We start from the raw sequence: 23,648 nt of genomic DNA, 5'->3' as shown, positions 1-23,648 counted from the left end.
CTCTGGTTTTGGTTGTCTTGGTAGAAGGGCATGTGCCCTGGTGCATATAGAGGTGGGTAACTGAAGTATGGAGGTGGTATCGGTCCAAACTGGGGGGGCACGAAGTTGTGATTTTGTGGGGGTCCCTGCCATGGTTGTTGCCAGTGTTGTCCTCGCCGTCCTCTACCTCTAGATTTGTTGGATCCTGTGCTGGAGTTGCTCGAGATGGAGCTGTTGTCACCGGAGCTTGCAGAATCTCTTTTGGGAGCAGTGAAATCATCGTCTGCATAGGGGTAGGTTTTTGAGTAGCTGAATCTTTTCAGATCCTTCTCGAATTTCTTTACTTTATTCTGGGTTAGATATTCTTTGTACTCGGCCATTTCCCGGTTCTGGTCGTCTAGTTTTTTCTTTAAGCCCGTGAGCGTGGTTTTGAAATGGGTTTCTGTTGCTTGGATCTCGATAAGTAGAGCATCCGATTGGCGTTTAGCAGTTTTTATTATCAGAACTAGCAAATCCCTGGTGCAGTGCCAGGCGATCTGGGCCCATTCTTTTCTAAAGGTGGCATCTTCAAGAAATATCCTTGGAGCATTAGTAACTATGAGACCTTTGGGTGCTGTGTTGGTACGTAGGTATTGTGCCAGAATTACACCATGTAGAATGGTCCGTATCCTATTCCTTTTCTTCTCAGTCAGTGTGTCCCAGTCTGTTGTTTGCGCTATTGAGGTGGAGATATTGAAATCTGCCAGGAGGGATGAGTCAGATAGGGTTTCACTGACATCATCTTCAGTGAAAGTGAGGCCGATGTTTTCTGCCATCTTGAGTGTAGGTATACGACTCTCGCAGCAGTGCGTTGCCTAGTATTGCCAAATCAAAGGAGAGAGTGAGGACTAGGTAAGCTAGTCCGAATCCCCAGGATTATATGTCAAAATCAATAAGGACTAGCTAAGTTAGGGGGAGGGGGGGAAGAGATTAGTACGCGTGCAGGTAAACACATTGGTTTGTTCATGAAGCCCTCACCCACCAACCTAGTAGGTGGCATGCTTCATCATCGGGCCCACCGCAGTGACACCGAGTGTGTCCCGGGTGTGCTACGACGCCAGATTACTGCGTAGCTGGTATATTCGCTGAGTGTGCAGTGTAGTGGGTGAGAAAAAGAAGGGTTAAAAAGCTATACAGTGGGTCCCAGTACCCGAGGGTAAATGGATAAACTTTATATACTGGGCCCCTGTTACCTGCTAAAAAGGCAAACGGACGTTTTGGAGTGCGAATTATGAACTCCAGCGTCCTGTGTGGTCTACATTTTTCAGCCAGGCCTTTTTAAATTTAAAACTGGCTTTCCTCAGGACCAAGTGAGTTTGTGAAAAAGGTGTTGAAAAATAAATAAAATTACTAAATTATAGTGATTGTGTTGTATTGCTATGTGTCGCACTCCCTAAGGTGCGTTATATGTTAGAGGGGGATTCCCTCTTGCTTTACTACACATAACATATAGGACATAGACAGACGTACATGGTAGAGTCATGTTAGCATGATATGATGATTTCCACATCATTTGCCGACTTATAAGGTGGGTGCTCGACCTATATTCGGCAAGGGTGTGGTCATGTCAGAGACATGACCTGTATGGGTTTTATCATAGAACCGATTGTTGTGGTGGTGAGCTAAAATAGCGGATAATAGCATGGTGAGCTACAGGTAAGTAAAGCACATTTTCCTCACACAGGCTATTTGCTGTAAAAGGCTTCCTTGGGTCACCTAGCAGAGAAAGAGACCCTGAAAGAAGGTTATGAGAGTGTTTGTTTACTTCCGACCTGTAGGGAAAAAGAAATCAACAGCTAACCCCAATCGCTGCAGTCGTGGTATTACTCACGGAATTGCCAGTCTAGAACCTCCTTGGACCTATCGTCCTTCTGCGGTGCCCGTATGAAAAGCGGAGGCCCATCGGGCGTGTTTAAGTAGCCCCGTTTATTGCTTTCACCTGGGTAAGTATGGAAATGGAAGAAGGGATGCGCTCGCGCTATGTGCCTCGTCATTCTGCAGCGGAGCGCATGCGCAAGGGACCAGTAGTTGCTGCGCAAGCGTGCTGCAGTGCAAGGTGGCCAGAGAGTGCCTCCGGGTTTGCCCATGCGCATTGATATGTTTGAAGACTGTTACTGGCAAGCCCGGGGGGCAGAAAATGCCCATGGTTGAGAGGTTAAGCTTACTCGGAAGACGGTACCATACCATCATTTAAAAAGTATGTGTACAATGTTGTACACAGAGGTGACTACATGTTTGCTTGGGCGCTAAATATGATGCATGAGGGTGTCTAACTGTTTATTGGCGCGAGTAGTTATGCTGGGATGCACAGTGGGTAGAGAAGAGGTTGGTTGAGATACATGGCATGGTGTCAGTATTTGGGAGCTCCCGTAGGTGTGGCTAGCGGGGGCTGTACAAGAGTGGATTGCTCAAGGAGTAAGTGAATTCCACGGAATTGTGTCATTGAAGCCCACTGTGTGGGTAGAAAGTCTGTATATCCAGCGTTGTTCTTTTTGAAGGAGGTACTTTTCATTGGTTTCTGTCACATCAAACTGCTCAATGACAGTCCAAGAGAAGTCATTAGGGGTGTGGTTATGAGACAGGAAATGGTCCGTCAGTTTACTTATGTTCTTGCCGCATCGGATGGTGCTCCTGTGTTCTGTCATTCTGGTTCTGACTTTGCGGGTAGTCATCCCGATGTATCTTAGGCCACATCTACAGGTTATCAGGTATACCAGGTTGGGCGAGTTGCAGTTGGTAAATTGACGCTGTGTCCATGTTTTGCCCGGTTCCAAACTGAGGGTTTTGGACGGTGATATTAAGTGGCATACGCTACAGTTGTTACATGGCTGGTGCCCTGTGAGTTTTGGTAGGCCCCAGGCGTTGAGGATTGTGTTGTCGGCTCGTGCAGGGTTGTTCCTGTGCCTTGTCTTGACAAGCTGATCTTTTAAGTTTTTTGCTCTTTTATACGCAAAACATGGTTTTTCCCAGTTTCTGGTGCCTGAGTTATTGATCCTCCATTTTCTTTGGATAATGTTGGAAATCTGGTTGGATGCAATATTGTACACACAAGTGAGAGTGGGTTCCTCAGGTGGTTTGACGGTGGTTTCAAGCAGTGCCTCCCTATTTTGGTTTCGTGCTCTTTTACAGGTAGTTCTAATTATCCTGGCGGGGTACCCTCTGTCCTCCAGTTTGTGAACTAGGGCGGTGGATTGTTGCTTGTAGTCCTGGATGTTGCTGCAGTTGCGTCTGATACGCAGAAATTGCCCGTAGGGAAGATTTTCCCTCAGGGGTCTTGGGTGGAAGCTGACAAATCTAAGGAGGGAGTTCCTTGCTGTGGGTTTGTAAAAGGTAGTGGTAGTTAAGCCATCTTGGTCTGCTTTGATGTTGAGGTCCAAAAAGGGTAGTTCAGTTGGACTGCTAGTGCTTGTGAATCGTAGGTAGGTGTCCCGACTGTTGATCCAAAGTAGGAAGTTGTCCAGTGTATCCTGGTTGCCTTCCCAGATGATGAAGATATTGTCGATGTAGCGACGCCATGCTTTTATGTTGGTTAAGTATGGATTGGTAGGGGGTTGTATGTGGTTCTGTTCAAAATGGGCGACATAAAGGCCCGCCACGCTTGAGGCAAAAATGCTGCCCATGGACTCCTGAGCGACACCAGGAATTACAAATGCCTCAAAAAAGATCCCACTGAGGAGCTACGCAACACCATCAACCTCTTGGTGAAAAATGCCAGCGATGCAGAACAAATCTCAAAACAAGAAGCGGATTACCTCTGTACTAAAAATGCCAGAACCCCGTACTTCTACACAGTACCCAAGGTGCACTCAGGAGTCACTCCCCCACCAGGGAGGCCCATCGTATCTGGGATCCAATCACTTCTAGAACCGTTGTCACGATTCTGTGATTTCTTCCTCAAACCCCTGGTTCAAAAGACACCATCATACATCATAGACACCAAACACCTTCTCAACATCATCAAGGACACCAGCTTTGATCCGGCAACTCAACTCCTTGTTGGACTTGACATAGAGAGCCTATACACCAGCCTGCCACAAGAGGTCACACTGACGGTACTACATGATGTCCTGATGGTAAACACCTGGAACTATCAAACTCCTCGCAGCTTCATCATTGACTGCGCCACCCTTGCGCTAAAAGAAAACTACATTGAATACGAGGGAAAATTCTACCTGCAGACCAATGGTACTTCCATGGGCAGCGTTTTTGCCCGAAGCGTGACGGGCCTTTATGTCGCCCATTTTGAACAGACCCACATACAACCCCCTACCAATCCATACTTAACCAACATAAAAACATGGCGTCGCTATATCGACGATATCTTCATCATCTGGGACGGCAACCAGGAGACACTGGACAACTTCCTACTTTGGATCAACAGTCGGGATACCTACCTACGATTCACAAGCACTAGCAGTCCAACTGAACTACCCTTTTTGGACCTCAACATCAAAGCAGACCAAGATGGCTTAACTACCACTACCTTTTACAAACCCACAGCAAGGAACTCCCTCCTTAGATTTGACAGCTTCCACCCAAGACCCCTGAGGGAAAACCTTCCCTACGGGCAATTTCTGTGTATCAGACGCAACTGCAGCAACATCCAGGACTACAACCAACAATCCACCGCCCTAGTTCACAAACTGGAGGACAGAGGGTACCCCACCAGGATAATTAGAACTACCTGTAAAAGAGCACACAACCAAAATAGGGAGGCAGTGCTTGAAACCACCGTCAAACAACCTGAGGAACCCACTCTCACTTGTGTGACGACATACAATATTGCATCCAACTAGGTTTCCAACATTATCCAAAGAAACTGGAGGATCATTAACTCAGGCACCAGAAACTGGGAAAAACCACGTTTTGCGTATAAAAGAGCAAAAAACTTAAAAGATCAGCTTTTCAAGACAAGGCCCAGGAACAACCCCGCACCGGCCGACAACACAATCCTCAACGCCTGGGGCCTACCAATACTCACAGGCCACCAGCCATGTAACAACTGTAGCGTATGCCACTTAACAACACTGTCCAAAACTCTCAGTTTGGAACCGGGCAAAACATGGACACAACGTCAATTTACCAACTGCAACTCGTCCAACCTGGTATACCTGATAACCTGTAGATGTGGCCTAAGATACATCGGGATGACTACCCGCAAAGTCAGAACCAGAATGACAGAACACAGGAGCACCATCCGATGTGGCAAGAACATAAGTAAACTGACGGACCATTTCCTGTCTCATAACCACACCCCTAATGACTTCTCTTGGACTGTCATTGAGCAGTTTGATGTGACAGAAACCAATGAAAAGTACCTCCTTCAAAAAGAACAACGCTGGATATACAGACTTTCTACCCACACAGTGGGCTTGAACGACACAATTCCGTGGAATTCACTTACTCCTTGAGCAATCCACTCTTGTACAGCCCCCGCTAGCCACACCTACGGGAGCTCCCAAATACTGACACCATGCCAACCAACCTCTTCTCTCCCCACTGTGCAACCCAGCATAACTACTCGTGCCAATAAACAGATAGACACCCTCATGCATCATATTTAGCGCACAAGCAAACATGTAGTCACCTCTGTGTACAACATTGTACACATACTTTTTAAATGATGGTATGCTACCGTCTTCCGAGTAAGCTTAACCTCTCAACCATGGGCATTTTCTGCCCCCCGGCCTTGCCAGTAACAGTCTTCAAACACATCAATGCGCATGCGCAAACCCGGAGGCACTCCCTGGCCATCTTGCACTGCAGCAAGCATGCACGGCAACCACTGGTCCCTTGCGCATGCACTCCACTGCAGAATGACGAGGCACATAGTGCGAGCGCATCCCTTCTTCCATTTCCATACTTACCCAGGTGAAAGCAATAGACGGGGCTACTTAAACACGACAGATGGGCCTCCGCTTTTCATTCGGGCATCGCAGAAGGACAATAGGTCCAAGGAGGATCTAGACCAGCAATTCCGTGAGTAATACCACGACTGCAGGGATTGGGGTAAGCTGTTGATTTCTTTTTCCCTACAGGTTGGATGTAAACAAACACTCTCATAACCTTCTTTTAGGGTCTCTTTCTCTGCCAGGTGACCCAAGGAAGCCTTTTACAGCAAATAGCCTGTGTAAGGAAAATTTACTTTACTTACCGGTAGCTCACCATGCTATTTTCCGCTATTTTAGCTCACCACCACAACAATCGGTTCTATGATAAAACCCACACAGGTCATGTCTCTGACATGACCACACCCTAGCCGAATATAGGTCGAGCACCCACCTTATAAGTCGGCAAATGATGTGGAAATCATCATGCTAACATGACTCTACCATGTACGTATGTCTATGTCCTATATGTTATGTGTAGTAAAGCAAGAGGGAATCCCCCTCTAACATATAACGCACCTTAGGGAGTGCGACACATAGCAATACAACACAATCACTATAATTTAGTAATTTTATTTATTTTTCAACACCTTTTTCACATACTCACTTGGTCCTGAGGAAAGCCAGTTTTAAATTAAAAAAGGCCTGGCTGAAACATATAGACCACACAGGACGCTGGAGTTCATAATTCGCACTCCAAAACGTCAGTTTGCCTTTTTAGCAGGTAACAGGGGCCCAGTAATTAAAGTTTATCCATTTACCCTCGGGTACTGGGACCTACTGTATAGCTTTTTAACCCTTCACTTTCTCACCCACTACACTGCACACTCAGCGAATATACCAGCTCCGCAGTAATCTGGCGTCGTAGCACACCCGGGACACACTCGGTATCATTGCGGTGGGCCCGATGATGAAGCATGACACCTACTAGGTTGGTGGGTGAGGGCTTCATGAACAAACCAATGTGTTTACCTGCATGCGTACTAATCTCTTCCCCCCCTCCCCCTAACTTAGCTAGTCCTTATTGATTTTGACATATAATCCTGGGGATTCGGACTAGCTTACCTAGTCCTCACTCTCTCCTTCGATTTGGCGATACTAGGCAACTCACAGCTGCGAGAGTCGTATACCTACACCCAAGATGGCAGAAAACATCGGCCTCACTTTTACTGAAGATGATGTCAGTGAAATCCTATCTGACCCATCCCTCCTGGCAGATTTCAATATCTCCACCTCAATAGCGCAAACCACAGACTGGGACACACTGACTGAGAAGGAAAGGAATAGGATACGGACCATTCTACATGGTGTAATTCTGGCACAATACCTACGTACCAACACGGCACCCAAAGTTCTCATAGTTACTAATGCTCCAAGGATATTTCTGGATGATGCCACCTTTAGAAAAGACTGGACCCAGATCGCCTGGCACTGCACCAGGGACTGGCTAGTTCTGATAATAAAAACTGCTAAACGCCTATCGGATGCTATACTTATCGAGATCCAAGCAACGGAAACCCATTTCAAAACCACGCTCACGGGCTTTAAGAAAAAACTAGACGACCAGAACCGGGAAATGGCCGAGTACAAAGAATATCTAACCCAGAATAAAGTAAAGAAATTTGAGAAGGATCTGAAAAGATTCAGCTACTCAAAAACCTACCCCTATGCAGACGATGACTACACTGCTCCCAAAAGAGATTCTGAAAGCTCCGGTGACAACAGCTCCATCTCGAGCAACTCCAGCACAGGTTCCAACAAATCTAGAGGTAGAGGACGGCGAGGACAACACTGGCAACAACCATGGCAGGAACCCCCACAAAATCACAACTTCGGGCCCCCCCAGTTTGGACCGATACCACCTCCATACTTCGGTTACCCACCTCTATATGCACCAGGGCACATGCCCTTCTACCAAGACAACCAAAACCAGAAGAATCCTTTTTTATCCCAGGGCCGAAGACCACGCGGAATGAGAAGGAACACCGCACAGGTCCAATGGGCACCGGAAGAGGAACCAGTGAGCTCCAACACAAGGAACAAATCCAGAGAACAGGCGGGACCGAGCAAATAGTATCCCCCCGAACCACCAGCCCATTAGTCTTCAACATCTCAAGCACACAGCTTACTGATGAGGAAACGGAAGTCCTGAACAAAGGCCTCTCCTTCGTCCCCACAACCAGACTTGATACCTTCAAGCTGCATGTAGAACTAGCCGAGTTCTTCAGGAAGCTCAAGCTTTCTTTGAAAAGAAAGAAAACACAGGCAACAATCACGATGAGACCCCCAATGAAACAGGCCTCAGACTGAAGTCCAATTTCATCCCACCACCAGCCAGCATTCCAGTAGAAATATCTACCTTTGAACAGGTAGTATACACAGAAGTAGAAAAACTGCAACACAGGAACACCTTTAACAACCTGTCCCACCGAGAACGCGAAACCACCAAACGCTTACAGAATGACCCATCCCTAATTATGAAGCCTGCGGATAAGGGTGGAGGCTTAGTCCTGAGGGACAAGAGGGACTATGACAAAGAGTGCCGCAGACTCCTAAGCGACACCAGGAATTACAAATGCCTCAAAAAAGAACCCACTGAGGAGCTACGCAACACCATCAACCTCTTGGTTAAAAATGCCAGCGATGCAGAACAAATCTCAAAACAAGAAGCGGATTACCTCTGTACTAAAAATGCCAGAACCCCGTACTTCTACACAGTCCCAAAGGTGCACAAGGGAGTCACTCCCCCACCAGGGAGGCCCATCGTATCTGGGATTCAATCACTTCTAGAACCGTTGTCACGATTCTGTGATTTCTTCCTCAACCCCCTGGTTCAAAAGACACCATCATACATCAAAGACACCAAACACCTTCTCAACATCATCAAGGACACCAGCTTCGATCCAGCAACTCAACTCCTTGTCGGACTTGACATAGAGAGCCTATACACCAGCCTGCCACAAGACGCCACACTGAAGGTACTACACGATATCCTGATGGTAAACACCTGGAACTATCAAACCCCTCGCAGCTTCATCATTGACTGCGCCACCCTTGCGCTAAAAAAAACTACTTTGAATACGAGGGAAAATTCTGCCTGCAGACCAATGGTACTTCCATAGGCAGCGTTTTTGCCCCAAGTGTGGCGGGCCTTTATGTCGCCCATTTTGAACAGACCCACATACAACCCCCTACCAATCCATACTTAACCAACATAAAAACATGGCGTCGCTACATCGACGATATCTTCATCATCTGGGAAGGCAACCAGGAGACACTGGACAACTTCCTACTTTGGATCAACAGTCGGGACACCTACCTACGATTCACAAGCACTAGCAGTCCAACTGAACTACCCTTCTTGGACCTCAACATCAAAGCAGACCAAGATGGCTTAACTACCACTACCTTTTACAAACCCACAGCAAGGAACTCCCTCCTTAGATTTGACAGCTTCCACCCAAGACCCCTGAGGGAAAACCTTCCCTACAGGCAATTTCTGCATATCAGAAGCAACTGCAGCAACATCCAGGACTACAAGCAACAATCCACTGCCCTAGTTCACAAACTGGAGGACAGAGGGTACCCCGCCAGGATAATTAGAACTACCTGTAAAAGAGCACAAAACCAAAATAGGGAGGCACTGCTTGAAACCACCGTCAAACCACCTGAGGAACCCACTCTCACTTGTGTGATGACATACAATATTGCATCCAACCAGGTTTCCAACATTATCCAAAGAAACTGGAGGATCATTAACTCAGGCACCAGAAACTGTGAAAAACCACGTTTTGCGTATAAAAGAGCAAAAAACTTAAAAGATCAGCTTGTCAAGACAAGGCCCAAGAACAACCCCGCACTGGCCGACAACACAATCCTCAACGCCTGGGGCCTACCAAAACTCACAGGCCACCAGCCATGTAACAACTGTAGTGTGTGCCACTTAACATCACCGTCCAAAACCCTCAGTTTGGAACCGGGCAAAACATGGACACAACGTCAATTTACCAACTGCAACTCGTCCAACCTGGTATACCTGATAACCTGTAGATGTGGCCTAAGATACATCGGGATGATTACCCGCAAAGTCAGAACCAGAATGACAGAACACAGGAGCACCATACGATGCGGCAAGAACATAAGTATACTGACGGACCATTTCCTGTCTCATAACCACACCCCTAATGACTTCTCTTGGACTGTCATTTGAGCAGTTTGATGTGACAGAAACCAATGAAAAGTACCTCCTTCAAAAAAACAACGCTGGATATACAGACTTTCTACCCACACAGTGGGCTTCAACGACACAATTCCGTGGAATTCACTTACTGCTTGAGCAATCCACTCTTGTACAGCCCCCGCTAGCACACCTACGGGAGCTCCCAAATACTGACACCATGCCATGTATCTCAACCAACCTCTTCTCTACCCACTCTGCATCCCAGCATAACTACTCGCGCCAATAAACAGTTAGACACCCTCATGCATCATATTTAGCGCTCAAGCAAACATGTAGTCACCTCTGTGTACAACATTGTACACATACTTTTTAAATGATGGTATGCTACCGTCTTCCGAATAAGCTTAACCTCTCAACCATGGGCATTTTCTGCCCCCCGGCCTTGCCAGTAACAGTCTTCAAACACATCAATGCGCATGCGCAAACCCGGAGGCACTGACATGACCACACCCTAGCGGAATATAGGTCGAGCACCCACCTTATAAGTCGGCAAATGATGTGGAAATCATCATATCATGCTAACATGACTCTACCATGTACGTCTGTCTATGTCCTATATGTTATGTGTAGTAAAGCAAGAGGGAATCCCCCTCTAACATATAACGTACCTTAGGGAGTGCGACACATAGCAATACAACACAATCACTATAATTTTGTAAGTGTATTTATTTTTCTACACCTTTTTCACATACTCACTTGGTCCTGAAGAAAGCCAGTTTTAAATTAAAAAAGGCCTGGCTGAAACATGTAGACCACACAGGACACTGGAGGTCATAATTCGCACTCCAAAACGTCCGTTTGCCTTTTTAGCAGCTAACAGGGGCCCAGTAATTAAAGTTTATCCATTTATCCTCGGGTACTGGGACCCACTGTATAGCTTTTTAACCCTTCACTTTCTCACCCACTACACTGCACACTCAGCGAATATACCAGCTCTGCAGTAATCTGGCGTCTTAGCACACCCGGGACACACTCAGTGTCACTGCGGTGGGCCCGATGATGAAGCATGCCACCAACTAGGTTGGTGGGTGAGGGCTTCATGAACAAACCAATGTGTTTACCTGCACGCGTACTTCATTGAGTCTCTTCCCCCCTCCCCCTAACTTAGCTAGTCCTTATTGATTTTGACATGAATAACAACTGCGTCAGCCCCGTGCGTGAGATGCATAATCAGAGCTGTGTGAATAATAACAGCTGTGAGCCCGTGCCTGAGGTGCATCATCAGAGCCGTGTGAATAATAACAGCTGTGAGCCCGTGCTTGAGGTGCATCATCAGAGCTGTGTGAATAATAACTGCGTCAGCCCTGTGCGTGAGGTGCATCATCAGAGCTGTGTGAATAATAACAGCTGTGAGCCTGTGCCTGAGGTGCATCATCAGAGCTGTGTGTATAATAACTGCGTCAGCCCCGTGCGTGAGGTGCATCATCAGAGCTGTGTGAATAATAACAGCTGTGAGCCCGTGCGTGAGGTGCATCATCAGAGCTGTGTGAATAATAACAGATGTGAGCCCCGTGCCTGAAGTGCAACATCAGAGCTGTGTGAATAATAACTGTGTCAGCCCCGAGCTGGAGGTGCATCATCAGAGCTGTGTGAATAATAACAGCTGTGAGCCCCGTGCTGAGGTGCATCATTAGAGCTGTGAGAATAATAACTGCGTCAGCCCCGTGCCTGAGGTGCATCATAAGAGCTGTGTGAATAATAACTGCCGGCAGCCCCCTGCTGAGGTGCATCATCAGAGCTGTGTGAATAATAACTGCGTCAGCCCAATGCTGAGGTGCAGCATCAGAGGTGTGTGAATAATAACTGCGTCAGCCCCGTGCTCAGGTGCATCATCAGAGCTGTGTGAATAATAACAGCTGTGAGCCCGTGTCTGAGGTGCATCATCAGAGCTGTGTGAATAATAACTGCGTCAGCCCCATGTGTGAGGTGCATCATCAGAGCTGTGTGAATAATAGCAGCTGTGAGCAACAGCATACTCTTGCACACCTCTCACTGCTCACCAATTCAAAGATTGCTAAAAATTTTATGCAACCCATTGTCATACACAATGCTAATAACTCAAACTTTAATGCTGCGAGACCTATTGCATTGTAAATGCTTGTTTTATTTGAGTGCACCGCCACAGTCTGTGAGACACTATTCAAGAAAGCATTTTATGCCAGCTTCTCAGACTCTAAGCAGACAGGTTCAGACTCTCAATAAAAAGGCTTATGAGGTGAAGGTTTTAGTGCTTTCCTTTTTTCTATAAAGCAGGTTGACTAGGAGAATGGCTGTCTCTCAGACTTTTCCTTCAGAGGTTTCTTTGCTTGATGCAAGCCTGGCAACCACTTGGGCTTCTTTGGTGACGTTTACTAATCAGAGTAAGCTGTGGGTTCCAGTGGGTACAGCTGAACCAATGAGTTTTACTTATGTGTTGTGCTTTGATATGATTATGGGTGTGTTTTTCCTTATACAAGAAGGTGTCAATGATGAATATTTCTGTGGTATATCCTTATAGAATAACAGTGAAATAGGATGGAAGATGAAGCGGTAATGCTTGGACTATATGAGATAATCTTCATTAAGTTTGGACTTTCTTTCTTCAGTTCATTCAGCTCTTAACTCTCACCCTCAGAGGGTTGTTGTGGTGTGCATTTTCAATAAGTAGGGAAAGTCATCCTAAACCTGGGGTGCATTATGTTTGATTGAGGAGGGATCATAGTCTAGAAGGGATGGAGGAAGACAGAAGAAGAAAGACTACCAGAATGAAGCCTGTTGCTTCAGAAAGGTTGGCCAGAATGGTATTTCAATCTCATTAATTACACAATAAGTCAAATTGATAGACCATGGGTAGCGCGATAGGTAGGAGCTTAACATACTTTGGATGAGTTCGGACAACACCCAGGTCCAGATATGTACAAGCAGGTAGGTGAAAGGTCTTACTTTAAAATGCCTTTGGCGCTTCGACCCCAGGGTGTGTTGGTGAGAGATTGGATGTCTCGGTGGTACATGTCCAAGTAACTACATATGTAAAAGGCAGTGTATGTGAGAGTTGGAGTATATAAATAACTATACGTGAGAGTCAGTGATTGTGAGAGTGGCTGTATGGATGAGTGTGTACTGGTATCAGTGATTGTATAAGAGAGTAAGTATGTGTTAGTATATGTTTGAATAAGTGAGGTGGTGTGTGTGTATAACTGTACAGGTGAGGAAATGGGAGAGTGATTGATTCTTTGCATGACTGACAAGGTGTGTGAGTAACTCGATAGATGAGTGGTGGTGGGTGAGCGTCTGTATAGCTGTAGGAGTGCATATGATAGTGTTGTATTGATGAGTGACTCTATGTATGAGTGATTGTATGGGTGAATGAGTGGATCTGTGTGTAGACCTAGGAGTCACTGAGTGCGTATGTAGAAACTGGTATTGGTGTGTCGAAGGTTTCGAAAATAGTAGTCTGTATTTTACAGTGGGTGTATCAAAGGTTATATTAGAGTGTGAGGAGGTGCATCAGATTTTGACGTGGATTATGTCATCAGTGATGTCATCAGTGATGTCATTTGAGATGTCATCAGTGATGTCACTGACCATGTCATGAATGATGTAATATGTGATGTCATCCGCAGTGCATTGTGGGGGTGCGAGTTATAGTTAGCTGAACTAACTATAACGGGGAATTTCTGTGGTTTTGTACGAGTGAAATATCCAACTAACTATAACGTCCCTGAAACCTATGTTTTTTTCAGTGAATTTCTACGTTTTTTTAAATGCTAATTTCTAACTATGACGTGCCTGAAACCTATGGTTTTTTCAGTGAATTCCAATGGTTTTTTACATGCTAATTTATAACTATAACGTACCTGAAACCTATGGTTTTTTCAGTGAATTTCAATGGTTTTTTAAATGCTAATTTCTAACTATGCCTACAACGATAGGACATGTGAAGAAAGAGGAAGAAAAGCGCAGAAAAAAGCAAGACAAATGCTAAGAGTCAACAGAAGTCCAGAAAGACGAACAAAAGTGCAAGAAGAAGCAAGATATGTGCAGAAAGAACCAACAGAGGAGCAGAAAGTCCTCCTCTGCCCCCAACTTTTTACTGATGGGTACTGCTGGTAACTGACTCTGACTAACCAGGACCGGACCCAGTGCTAGGCAAAAAGACACTTAGAATACAGTGAAAACACCTACATACACTAGGGAATACTATGCGTTGGGGTACCCCTGTGATTAGCATGACCTCCTCTGTATTTGCCATGATTTAGTGCCTGGGTCATTGCATGAGTACATGGGTACTGAGTGGATGATTAGAGTACTGCAAGGAGAGTGCATTTTGAATTTATAAGTGCTTGGGTTTTGGCGAAGTGATTGGATAAGTACATGGTGCTGGCTGGGTGATTGGAAGAGTGCCTGGGTAGTGACAAGGAGATGGCCGGACTGCACCAGTATTGCTCAGGGGATTGTAGCAGTGCATGTGTTAGTGCCTGGGTCATTGCATGAGTACATGGGTAGTGACTGGATGATTGGAGTGCTGCAATGACAGTGCATGTTGATTTTATAACTGCTTGGCTTTTTGCGGAGTGATAGGTTAAGAACATGATGCTGGATGGGTGATTTTAAGAGTACATGGGTAGTGACAGGGGGATTTCTGGACTGCATGGGTACAACCTGGGTAATTGGAGGAGTGAATCAGTACTGCATAGGTGGTTAGAGGTCTGCATGGGTAGTCTACAGGGGATTGTAGCAGTGCATGTGTTAGTGCCTGGGTGGTCATTCCATGAGTACATGGGTACTGACTGGAAGATTACTGCAAGGAGAGTGCATGGTGAATTTAAAAGTGCTTGGATTTTGGTGGAGTGATTGGATAAATACATGGTGCTGATTGGGTGATGGAAATTGTGCATGGGTACTGACAGGGCGATGGCTGAACTGCATGGGTAGTGCTCAGAGGATTGTAGCAGTGCAAGCGTTAGTGCTTGAGTCATTGCAAAAGTACATGGGTACTGAATGAATGATTAGAGTACTGCAAGGACAATGCATGGTGAATTTATAAATGCTTGGGTTTTGACAGAGTGATTGGATAAGTACATAGTGCTCACTGGGTGATTGGAGGAGTGCATGGGTAGTGACAGGGCGATGGCTGGACTGCATGGGGACTGCTCAGTGTAATGTAGCAGTGCATGAGTGCATGGGTAGTGACTGGATGATTAGAGTGCTGCAAGGAGAGTGCATGGTGAATTTATAGGTGCTTGGATTTAGGCGGAGTGATTGCATAAGTACAAACCTGTCACATCAGGTCTGCCCCCTCCCTTCACCACTGTGCAAACGTGCCCCCTGGCGGGTTTAATGCTGGAGGATTAATTCCCCTTAACCCCTTCCACGCTGATGACGAGCTGGGCTCGTCATGAGGTAGCCTCCTGCTACGCTGATGACGAGCCCAGCTCGTCACGTAAAATGCAGTTTCGGAAAACTCCGCGTACGAGCGGAATTACGCCCGCACGCATGCGGTTAAACCCTGATGGCCCCCCGTGTGCCAATTAGCCCATCAGCTACCTCCAGTAAGCGCCACAGAGCTGCATTGCAGAGTGGTGTAAAAAGGGGGCATTGCCTTGGACCACCTCTCTGCAATGCAGCTCCCTGGCGCTTACTGGAGGTACCTGGTGGGCTAGTTGGCCCTCAGGAATCAAGGGGACTTAATCCCCCAACTTAAAACATGCCACAGAGTGCTTTGCATACTTGTCACATCAGGCCATGCCCCCTCCAGGCACCACTGTGCAAACGGGTTCCCTGGAGCATTGTAAATTGGGAGATTAAATACCCTTGAGTCCTGCGGGTCCCTGGGGGCCAACTAGCCCATCATCTACCTCTAGTAAGTGCCACAGAGCTGCATTGCAGAGAGGTTTATAAAGGGGTGTGGCTCTCAACACATCTCTGGAATGCAGCTCCCTGGCGCTTACTGGAGGTACCTGGTGGGCTAGTTCGCCCCCAGGAACCCTCAGGACTTAATCCCCCAATTTACAATGGGCCAGGGAGTGTGTTTGCACACTTGCTATGTCAGGCCCCGCCCCCTCCCTGCACCACTGTGCAAACGGACTCCCTGGCGCATTGTAAATTGGGGTATTAATTCCCACTGAGTCCTGATAGTCCCTGGGGGCCAACTAGTCCACCAGCTAACTCCAGTAAGCGCCACAGAGCTGCGTTGCAGAGAGGTGTAAAAGGGGGTGTGGCCTCTGAACAACTTTCTACAACACAGCTCCCTGGCACATACTGGAGGTACCTGGTGGGATAGTTGGCCCTCAGGGACTCTCAGTATTCAACTTACAATGAACCAAGGGGTGCATTTGCGGAGTGTTGCAGGGAGGGTGCGGGCCTAGCCACGATGCCGTCTTTTAATAAAAACTTTTTTTACAAGGGGGGCTGTGTGGCCCCACTTCTTTTACATTAATTGGTGCTCTGGGGACCCCATCCCCCAGGGTCTGCTCTTTTTTTTTACTTTATAAAAAAAAAAATAAGCCCCGAGGACCCCATCCCCCAGGGCATGGCCACATATATATGTTTTTTAAGGAGGGGGCTGCGAGCCCCCCTCCTAAGGCCTCTATTTGCCCCGGGGATCCCATCCACCGGCCAGTACCTCTTTTAATAGTATTTGTTTTTTTATTGAGGGAGAGGGCCTTGTGGGCTTCCCCTCTCATGGCCAATTCCGGCCCTGGAGACCCCATCCCCCTGCGTGGCCCCCCTCCTGAGGCCTCTATTGGCCCTGGTGACCAAATCAGCTGGGGCCCGCCTTTTTTTATTTATTTTTTGTATTTGGGGAGGGGGCCACATGGCCCCCCTCCCATGCCACTTATGGCCCCGGGGACCCCGGGGACCCCGGGGATGGTCCTATCTTTTGGGGATCGTGGGGGGAGCCCCAGTGCCCCATTGGTCCCGCCGGCTCTACGCCTCCTGCGGGAGCCGGCATTGCTTTTCCACATGGGGAGCTGCTGATATGCAGCTCCCCGTGTGGAAAAGCAACCTGCTTTGGATTTTGAAAGCGAGATCAGGTTTACCTGCTCTCGCTTCCAAAATCCAAAGCAAGTTTGCTATGACAGGGTGGGAGCCGCACGTCTCCCGCCCTGTCACAGCAAACAGCAGTGTCCCGGGGGTTGGCACCCCAGGACACTGTAGGAGCTGGCCCTGGGGGGGTGGCAGTCCCCAGGGTCATGGAGGGCTCCAGGAGGGGGGCCACGTGGCCCCCCTCCCAATGTCCAACGCTTTTTCTTCCTAGCATCCAAACTTTGGAGCTCACTGCCCTTACACCTGAGGAGATTACCGAACAGATCGACCTTCAGGAAGGAAATTACAACATGGCTCTTTTCCCAACCTTAACATGTCAGTGGGCTGTCTGTCACTTTACCCCCAGCGCCAAGACACCTCGGCAGTAGTGCATTTTATAAATACCTTCAGTCAGTCAGTCAGTCAGTCAGTCAATGTGATTGAAGCCCGGGGGAGGTGGTGGTCCCCGGGGCTAGGGGGTCCGTAACGGACCTCTGCATTTGCATTTTAATGTCCCAGGGAGGTGGTGGTCCCCGGGGTTTGTTGGGGGCTGGAGCCCCCTCACACAGGTTTAATATTTTTTTAAAAGCTCCAGGGGGTGGCGGTCCTCAGGGCAGCGGGGGGCCGTGTGCCCCATGTGAATAATTAATAAATGCCCCAAGGGTGGTAGTCCCTGGGGCTTGGGGGGGCATTGGAGGCCTCCCACATATTAAAAAAGAAGCCCAGGAGTGGCGGTCCTTGGGCCTGCGGGAAGGCAGAGTGCCCTCCTGCATATAATTTTCAGCAAGCCCTGGGGCCTGCCAACCCCGGGGCATATATTTGTTGGAAATGCCCCCAGGATCTTTCCCACCCAGGGGCCTCAATTAAATGAAACGCGGAAGCCCACGCTTCAGTTTGAAAAAGAAGTTCGTTGGGATTCAGTACCCCAGTGTGAATTTTACCAATTTTTTTTAAAAGATTGCTTTTTTTGGCCCTGGGGGTCCTTGTGGGACCTTATGAGCAGGCCTAGGGGGGTCAGGGTGTTTCTACCCTGCCCCCTACTTTTTCTTCTTTTTCACCTTTGTTTTTCTGTTTTCTTGTGACTCGGTTCTACTGAGTTACAAGATGGCTTCCAACACTTCCTGGTTTGGAGTGTTGGCAGCCAATCACAGTGAAGCTCGTGCTTGGGAGGGTTCATGAACCCACCGCTGCCCTAGGTATCAAAACTTTTATTTTTTTATTTTCTCAGCAACTACTGAACGGATTTACTCAATTTAAAAAAAGGTCACTTTCTGAACCAAGCACTACCTTTTTGACAAATTTGGGGTTATTCCGTTTAGTAGTTCGGGCTGTAGCCTTGCCTAAAATTTCCTATGGGAAATTGATTTTATGACTCTTATTATTTTAATTTCTCAGCAGCTACAGATTGGATTTACACCATTTAAAAAAAGGTTGCTTTCTGAACCAAGCACTACCTTTTTGCCAAATTTGGGGTAATTCCGTTCAGCAGTTCGGGCTTTAGCCTGTCTTAAAATTTTCTCTGCAAAATAACATGGGGAAAATGGGTTTTGGGTTTCTCAGCCCCCGCTTGCCGATCACCCCCAAACGTTCAGGATAGGAGCTGACCTGGATAAACTTTTTTGGGGGGGAATTTTGCGAAGATTCGTCAAACGGCGCAAAAGTTATTAGCAAATCAAAAAATACTTTTCCAATGGAAACAAGGTTCTAACTATAACTACCTACTGGTGACGGCCAGTAGATAATATATATATCAGGGAAAGACCTGTATTAAATCTATAAGAGAAAATCATGCACCAGTCTATTTAAATATCTTTGGAGGAGCAGATATAAATGTCACTTGTGGAGTTCAGTGAAATCAAAATGCTTTACCCTTGCATGGGTAATTGAATTTTCCTGACTTTATCAATGCGAGAATTAAACTGCCAGGCTGCGGTTAGTGAGCATTTCCTTTCGTAGGATGTACTGTGGGTAATAGAGACGTTTTAAGGCGTGGTAAATTGGGCAATTGCACAGGCCCCTCACCTTCCAAAGAGACTCCAGGGAAAGGGGTCTTTCTCTATGTTGCATCTCCGTTTATTTCTCTACCAGAGCCTCTCTCCCCTTTCTGCCCACCTGATCCTCGCACAGTCTCTCTACCCAGTGTCAACCTAAGGACTTTTGGGGCCTTGGGCAAGGCATATTTCAGTTATTCTGAAATTGTAAGTATTATTCAGTACCGTTTAACAGTCTGCATGAGTGAATTAATAAAAAATATATAAATAAAATTCAAAGTTGTTCCGAACAGAGGGCCTCAAAATATGACTTGTCTGGTGCTCCAAAAATTCTTAAGATGACATTGGTTGGTGAAACGTCTGGCAGCAGGGTTTGAGATGTCAACTCTTCCCACAATCACCAAAGTGAATGATTCCATGAGGAGATAGTTCCTATGGAGGTTGCATTCTCTGGGACAGTGGGCAGTGCAAAAGGGGCCGATCTGGCCAGGGGACTGTGCAAAGGAGACAAGAAGGGGTTTCAGGCCCGAGTATACGCCTTTGCTAACGGTGGGATCTCTAAACAGAGAAGGCGGGCAGCTGCCATCTAGCAGGCTGTGTTTCAAGAATATGCGGTCACAATATTGTTGGCATAAATATTGTGTCGTAGATTACGCTTACACTGCAGCAGTAATTGTAACCTACTTATAGATTTTTTAATAAAAGGAGCTTCTACTACATGAAAGCAAAGAACTCCATTTGTATTCTCAAATGCAATTATGTACTTGTATGTAATTGCTTCATAGATATTTTCTGTCGACTTTATAATCACATTGGCTTTCGAAAGATTAATGAATGTTGATGCCATTTTGGGGTATTATCAGTATTTGGCTCAGTTACATGAAAAATGTGTAATATATTTCTGCTTCAATTTTATTATTTCGATGTTAGATCTTAATAAATATCATTTGTCAGCACAATAAAACATAAGTATTTGCATCGCACACCAAATAATCTCATGAAGAAAAGACAATTACATCACAGATTATTTAAAGCAGAAATGTTGTCCCTATCCAATAATAATTATCGGAATTGAGGTATCAATGACATTGTTTGCCAGTACGCCAACCTTTAAAAAAAATGATATTGGACCACGACCACTGAGTCAGCATGCAACAATGTATGAATCTCAAATAACAAGCATGTCTAAAAATTACATCACAATGCATATGATTGTAAATCGCTATTGTTTGTCGTAAAAATTGCCATTGCCAATCAGCTTATATCATTTAGCAATCTTCGGTTACAATGCACAAAACTATGACAGATTGCAGGTGGTCGCCAAGTCAGTGAATTGCGTTTGCAACAACGCATTAAGTTGAACCAGGTAGCCAGGTGCAAACTGTAAAAGGAGACCTAAAATGCAGTACAAATCAGCACAATTAAAGTTCTTTATGCAATTGTGCGCTTTCTCGAAGCCAAGCATAGAAAGAGGAGTATTGAGAGAGGGCCTCATTTACAAAAAAATTATGCTGCACGGTGCAGCAAGCCATTTTGCTGCACCAAACTGCGTAATTTTAAAGCACAAGTATGCTTTGTACTTACAACACTACAACGCATCCTTGTGCTTTCCCCTGCGCTGGCGCACAATTGCCAGCCAAGCTCCAACGTAGGCACCTTTGCACCCTGGTGCAAGGGTGTCTGCTTTGCGGGGATGGTTGTTGTTGTGCAGAAAAGGACATCTTCCTGCACAAAAACAATCATTGATGGCGTTTTCCTCTTTCTATGTGTGCTGCTGAATGCAGCACTCATAGAGAGACGAAAAAACATGGAGAAATAAAAGTATTTCTCCTTGTTGCATCTCCTATCCATGGAGTGTTTTGTGGGAACACCCAGAGCAGCACACACGGCACAGACCTTTTGCGCAAAGTGATGCCTGAAAAGGGGCTGTCTTTAGAAGGCCATGAAAAGCCACGCAGGGTGGCGTTGCGTGGGCTTGTAAATATGGGCCAGCACACTGCGCTGCTGGTGGTTCAAAAAAGTATAGCACCGGCAGCGCAAGGAGCTTGTAAATAAGCCCTAGGATTTTTAGGCAAAGTGTGACATTATTTGACACAAAGGAGAGATGTGTGCTAAGAATAGGCTAAGCAGGCAGGTTTTCCTTGATCTGATAGATTAGCTGCAACCCATACTAGGCAGATGCACCCACCACAGCCAAGTGGTCTTTACACATTTAGGGCCATATTATGATGTCAGGTAGATCATCACTGCCTGACCGGCGGTGGCGATCCGCCCGACATCTTTACCCGCCCGCCCTTCTATTACCCCCGCCATATTACAATGGTGGGGTACAGCAGCGGACGGAAAGACCGCCTGCTGCTTTACCGCAGGCAGGCAGGCAATCATTACAAGCAACAGTTACATTTTCTAGATTTAGATATGGTACGTTATTAATTAAGAAACTTACATCTAGGTGGGGTAAGAAGGTTAGTCAGGATACTGATTGCATTTGTACCGAGTGTTCCTATAGGAGGGAAGAAGATATTGTCCATGTTTTATTCTTCTGTACCCTTTACGAAATTCCAAGAAAAAGGTGGATACGACCCTTGGGCGGGAACCTTGGTACTAGACAGTATATTGAAATGTTGTGCATTTTGAAAACGGATACCTCGAGATTGGTTGTATTTGGAGTAAGCAGATTGTTACTGTCAGTCAATTTTATTAGATTAAAGCGAGGCATAGCATTTTAAACAGAGAAGGATTAACCCACAATATGCTCTTAGTGTTTTGTCTGAGAACTGTAATTTTATTAATTCAATTGTATTTGTACATTCTGTCACTAAAGAGCATATAGCTAAAGGCTAAAATCATAGTCGATGAAACACCGTAAGGCTTATGTATTTTATATATCCATAGTTCTGTTATGTGTATTTATCACTGACGATGAAGAATACTTAATGAGGGCCTACGTTGATATAATCATCAAGAGTTTGTATAATTTTTAAATACTCATCCTTTTGCTGCTGGGATCAATGAAGTTGCACTATTATCTGTATATGATTGTTAGGGAATCGTACTTGTCAACCAATGTTTACACTTCCAATTATTGTACTTTTTATATATTGTCTTTTAATCTATTTATGTATTCTATTTTACTGGAAATGATGTGTTTTTTATTCCTTTGATGATTCTGTGAATAGAATAAAGATGCTATAAAATTAAATTTTCATATCAGGGAACACACATGACTCCTAAATGTTTTGACACTCGGCACTCTATTACCATCTAGCAAAAGGAGACCTGGGAGATGGGTGTTAGCTTTATATGTCAATACAATATAGCACCTCATAGAAAGATATGGATGGGCATGGAAGAGCCACAGGTTCACAGTATTAATTAGTGATATGAAAGCACTTAGGCCTTACATCCCATTAACATTATGGTATCGTATCTGCAGTGCGTTCCTGGCCCATAACATGGTGGCGGTGCCTAGCAGGCACCGCCCGCCATATTTTGATGTGGGGGGATGAGGGCCTTTCATGGCGGCTTCGGGCATGCAGTCTTTTGCATTGGGGGCCTGTGGTGGGCCCCCGGGGTGTTGAGGGGGAGGGGGTGCACTTGGCACATTGGCATGCACAAGGTGGCAGGCACCCCGTGGTGCCCGTCACTTTGTGCATGTCAATGTACAACATGCCACATTTACGTTGTGGCAGGTGCTGCTTGCAGCACCGCCCGCTGCAATGCAAAAGATGCGGGATGCGACCCCCATGGTAGTGTTCGCATCCTGATTACCCCAGCGGGACCGCTACACCTCTAGCGGTCAGTCCTGTTTTCCATAATGGTGGCAGGGCCCCATAGTGTTCCTCCTTAGCTTACACTTTGTAGCATAAGAAACTTCCAGGTTTTCTAGCAATTGCAGGTGGATCATCACATATTACTCTTTCAACAGTTTTGCATAACTTCCTTGACCGTGCTGTCACAAAACCATTCCCTTGAAACATTCCCCAGAACTCTGCAGAGTTTCAGAATTGAACAGTGTAATGTTATGCCATAGCATAAGGAAGAATTACCCACCACAGCTAAGCCACCCGTACAGTCCCCTGTAGCCTACACTATGAGCATTAGCAGGATCCAGGGTATTGTAGAAGTTGCAGGTGGCACATCACAAATTGCCCTTTCAAGGGCTTTGCATAACTTCCTTGATGCCGTACTATCACAACTGCACTCCCATTTCACATTCCCCAGCACCCCTTCTGAGTTGCAGAATACAGTGGTGCTATTCTGTGTCATAGCATGAGTCATTTAGTAGGCAATAATTCTGTGTCTAAATGAAACTCAGGTCCTCATATGGCCCCACAAGTAAATATCTGTACAGGAACAAAAAGATTCAGCATCCAACATAAAAGTGGTGTGTAATGCCACCTGCAGAATCACACACATACTAGAAATCTCTAAATCCCAAGCAATCTATATTTGAAAGCATGAGATATTGCATATGGAGGTACCTTTAGATTTTTCTTCTCA

The sequence above is a fragment of the Lissotriton helveticus genome, chromosome 8, assembly GCF_964261635.1.
Source record: "Lissotriton helveticus chromosome 8, aLisHel1.1, whole genome shotgun sequence".
NCBI classification, from domain to species: domain Eukaryota; kingdom Metazoa; phylum Chordata; class Amphibia; order Caudata; family Salamandridae; genus Lissotriton; species Lissotriton helveticus.
Note: the sequence above shows the minus strand (reverse complement) of the source record.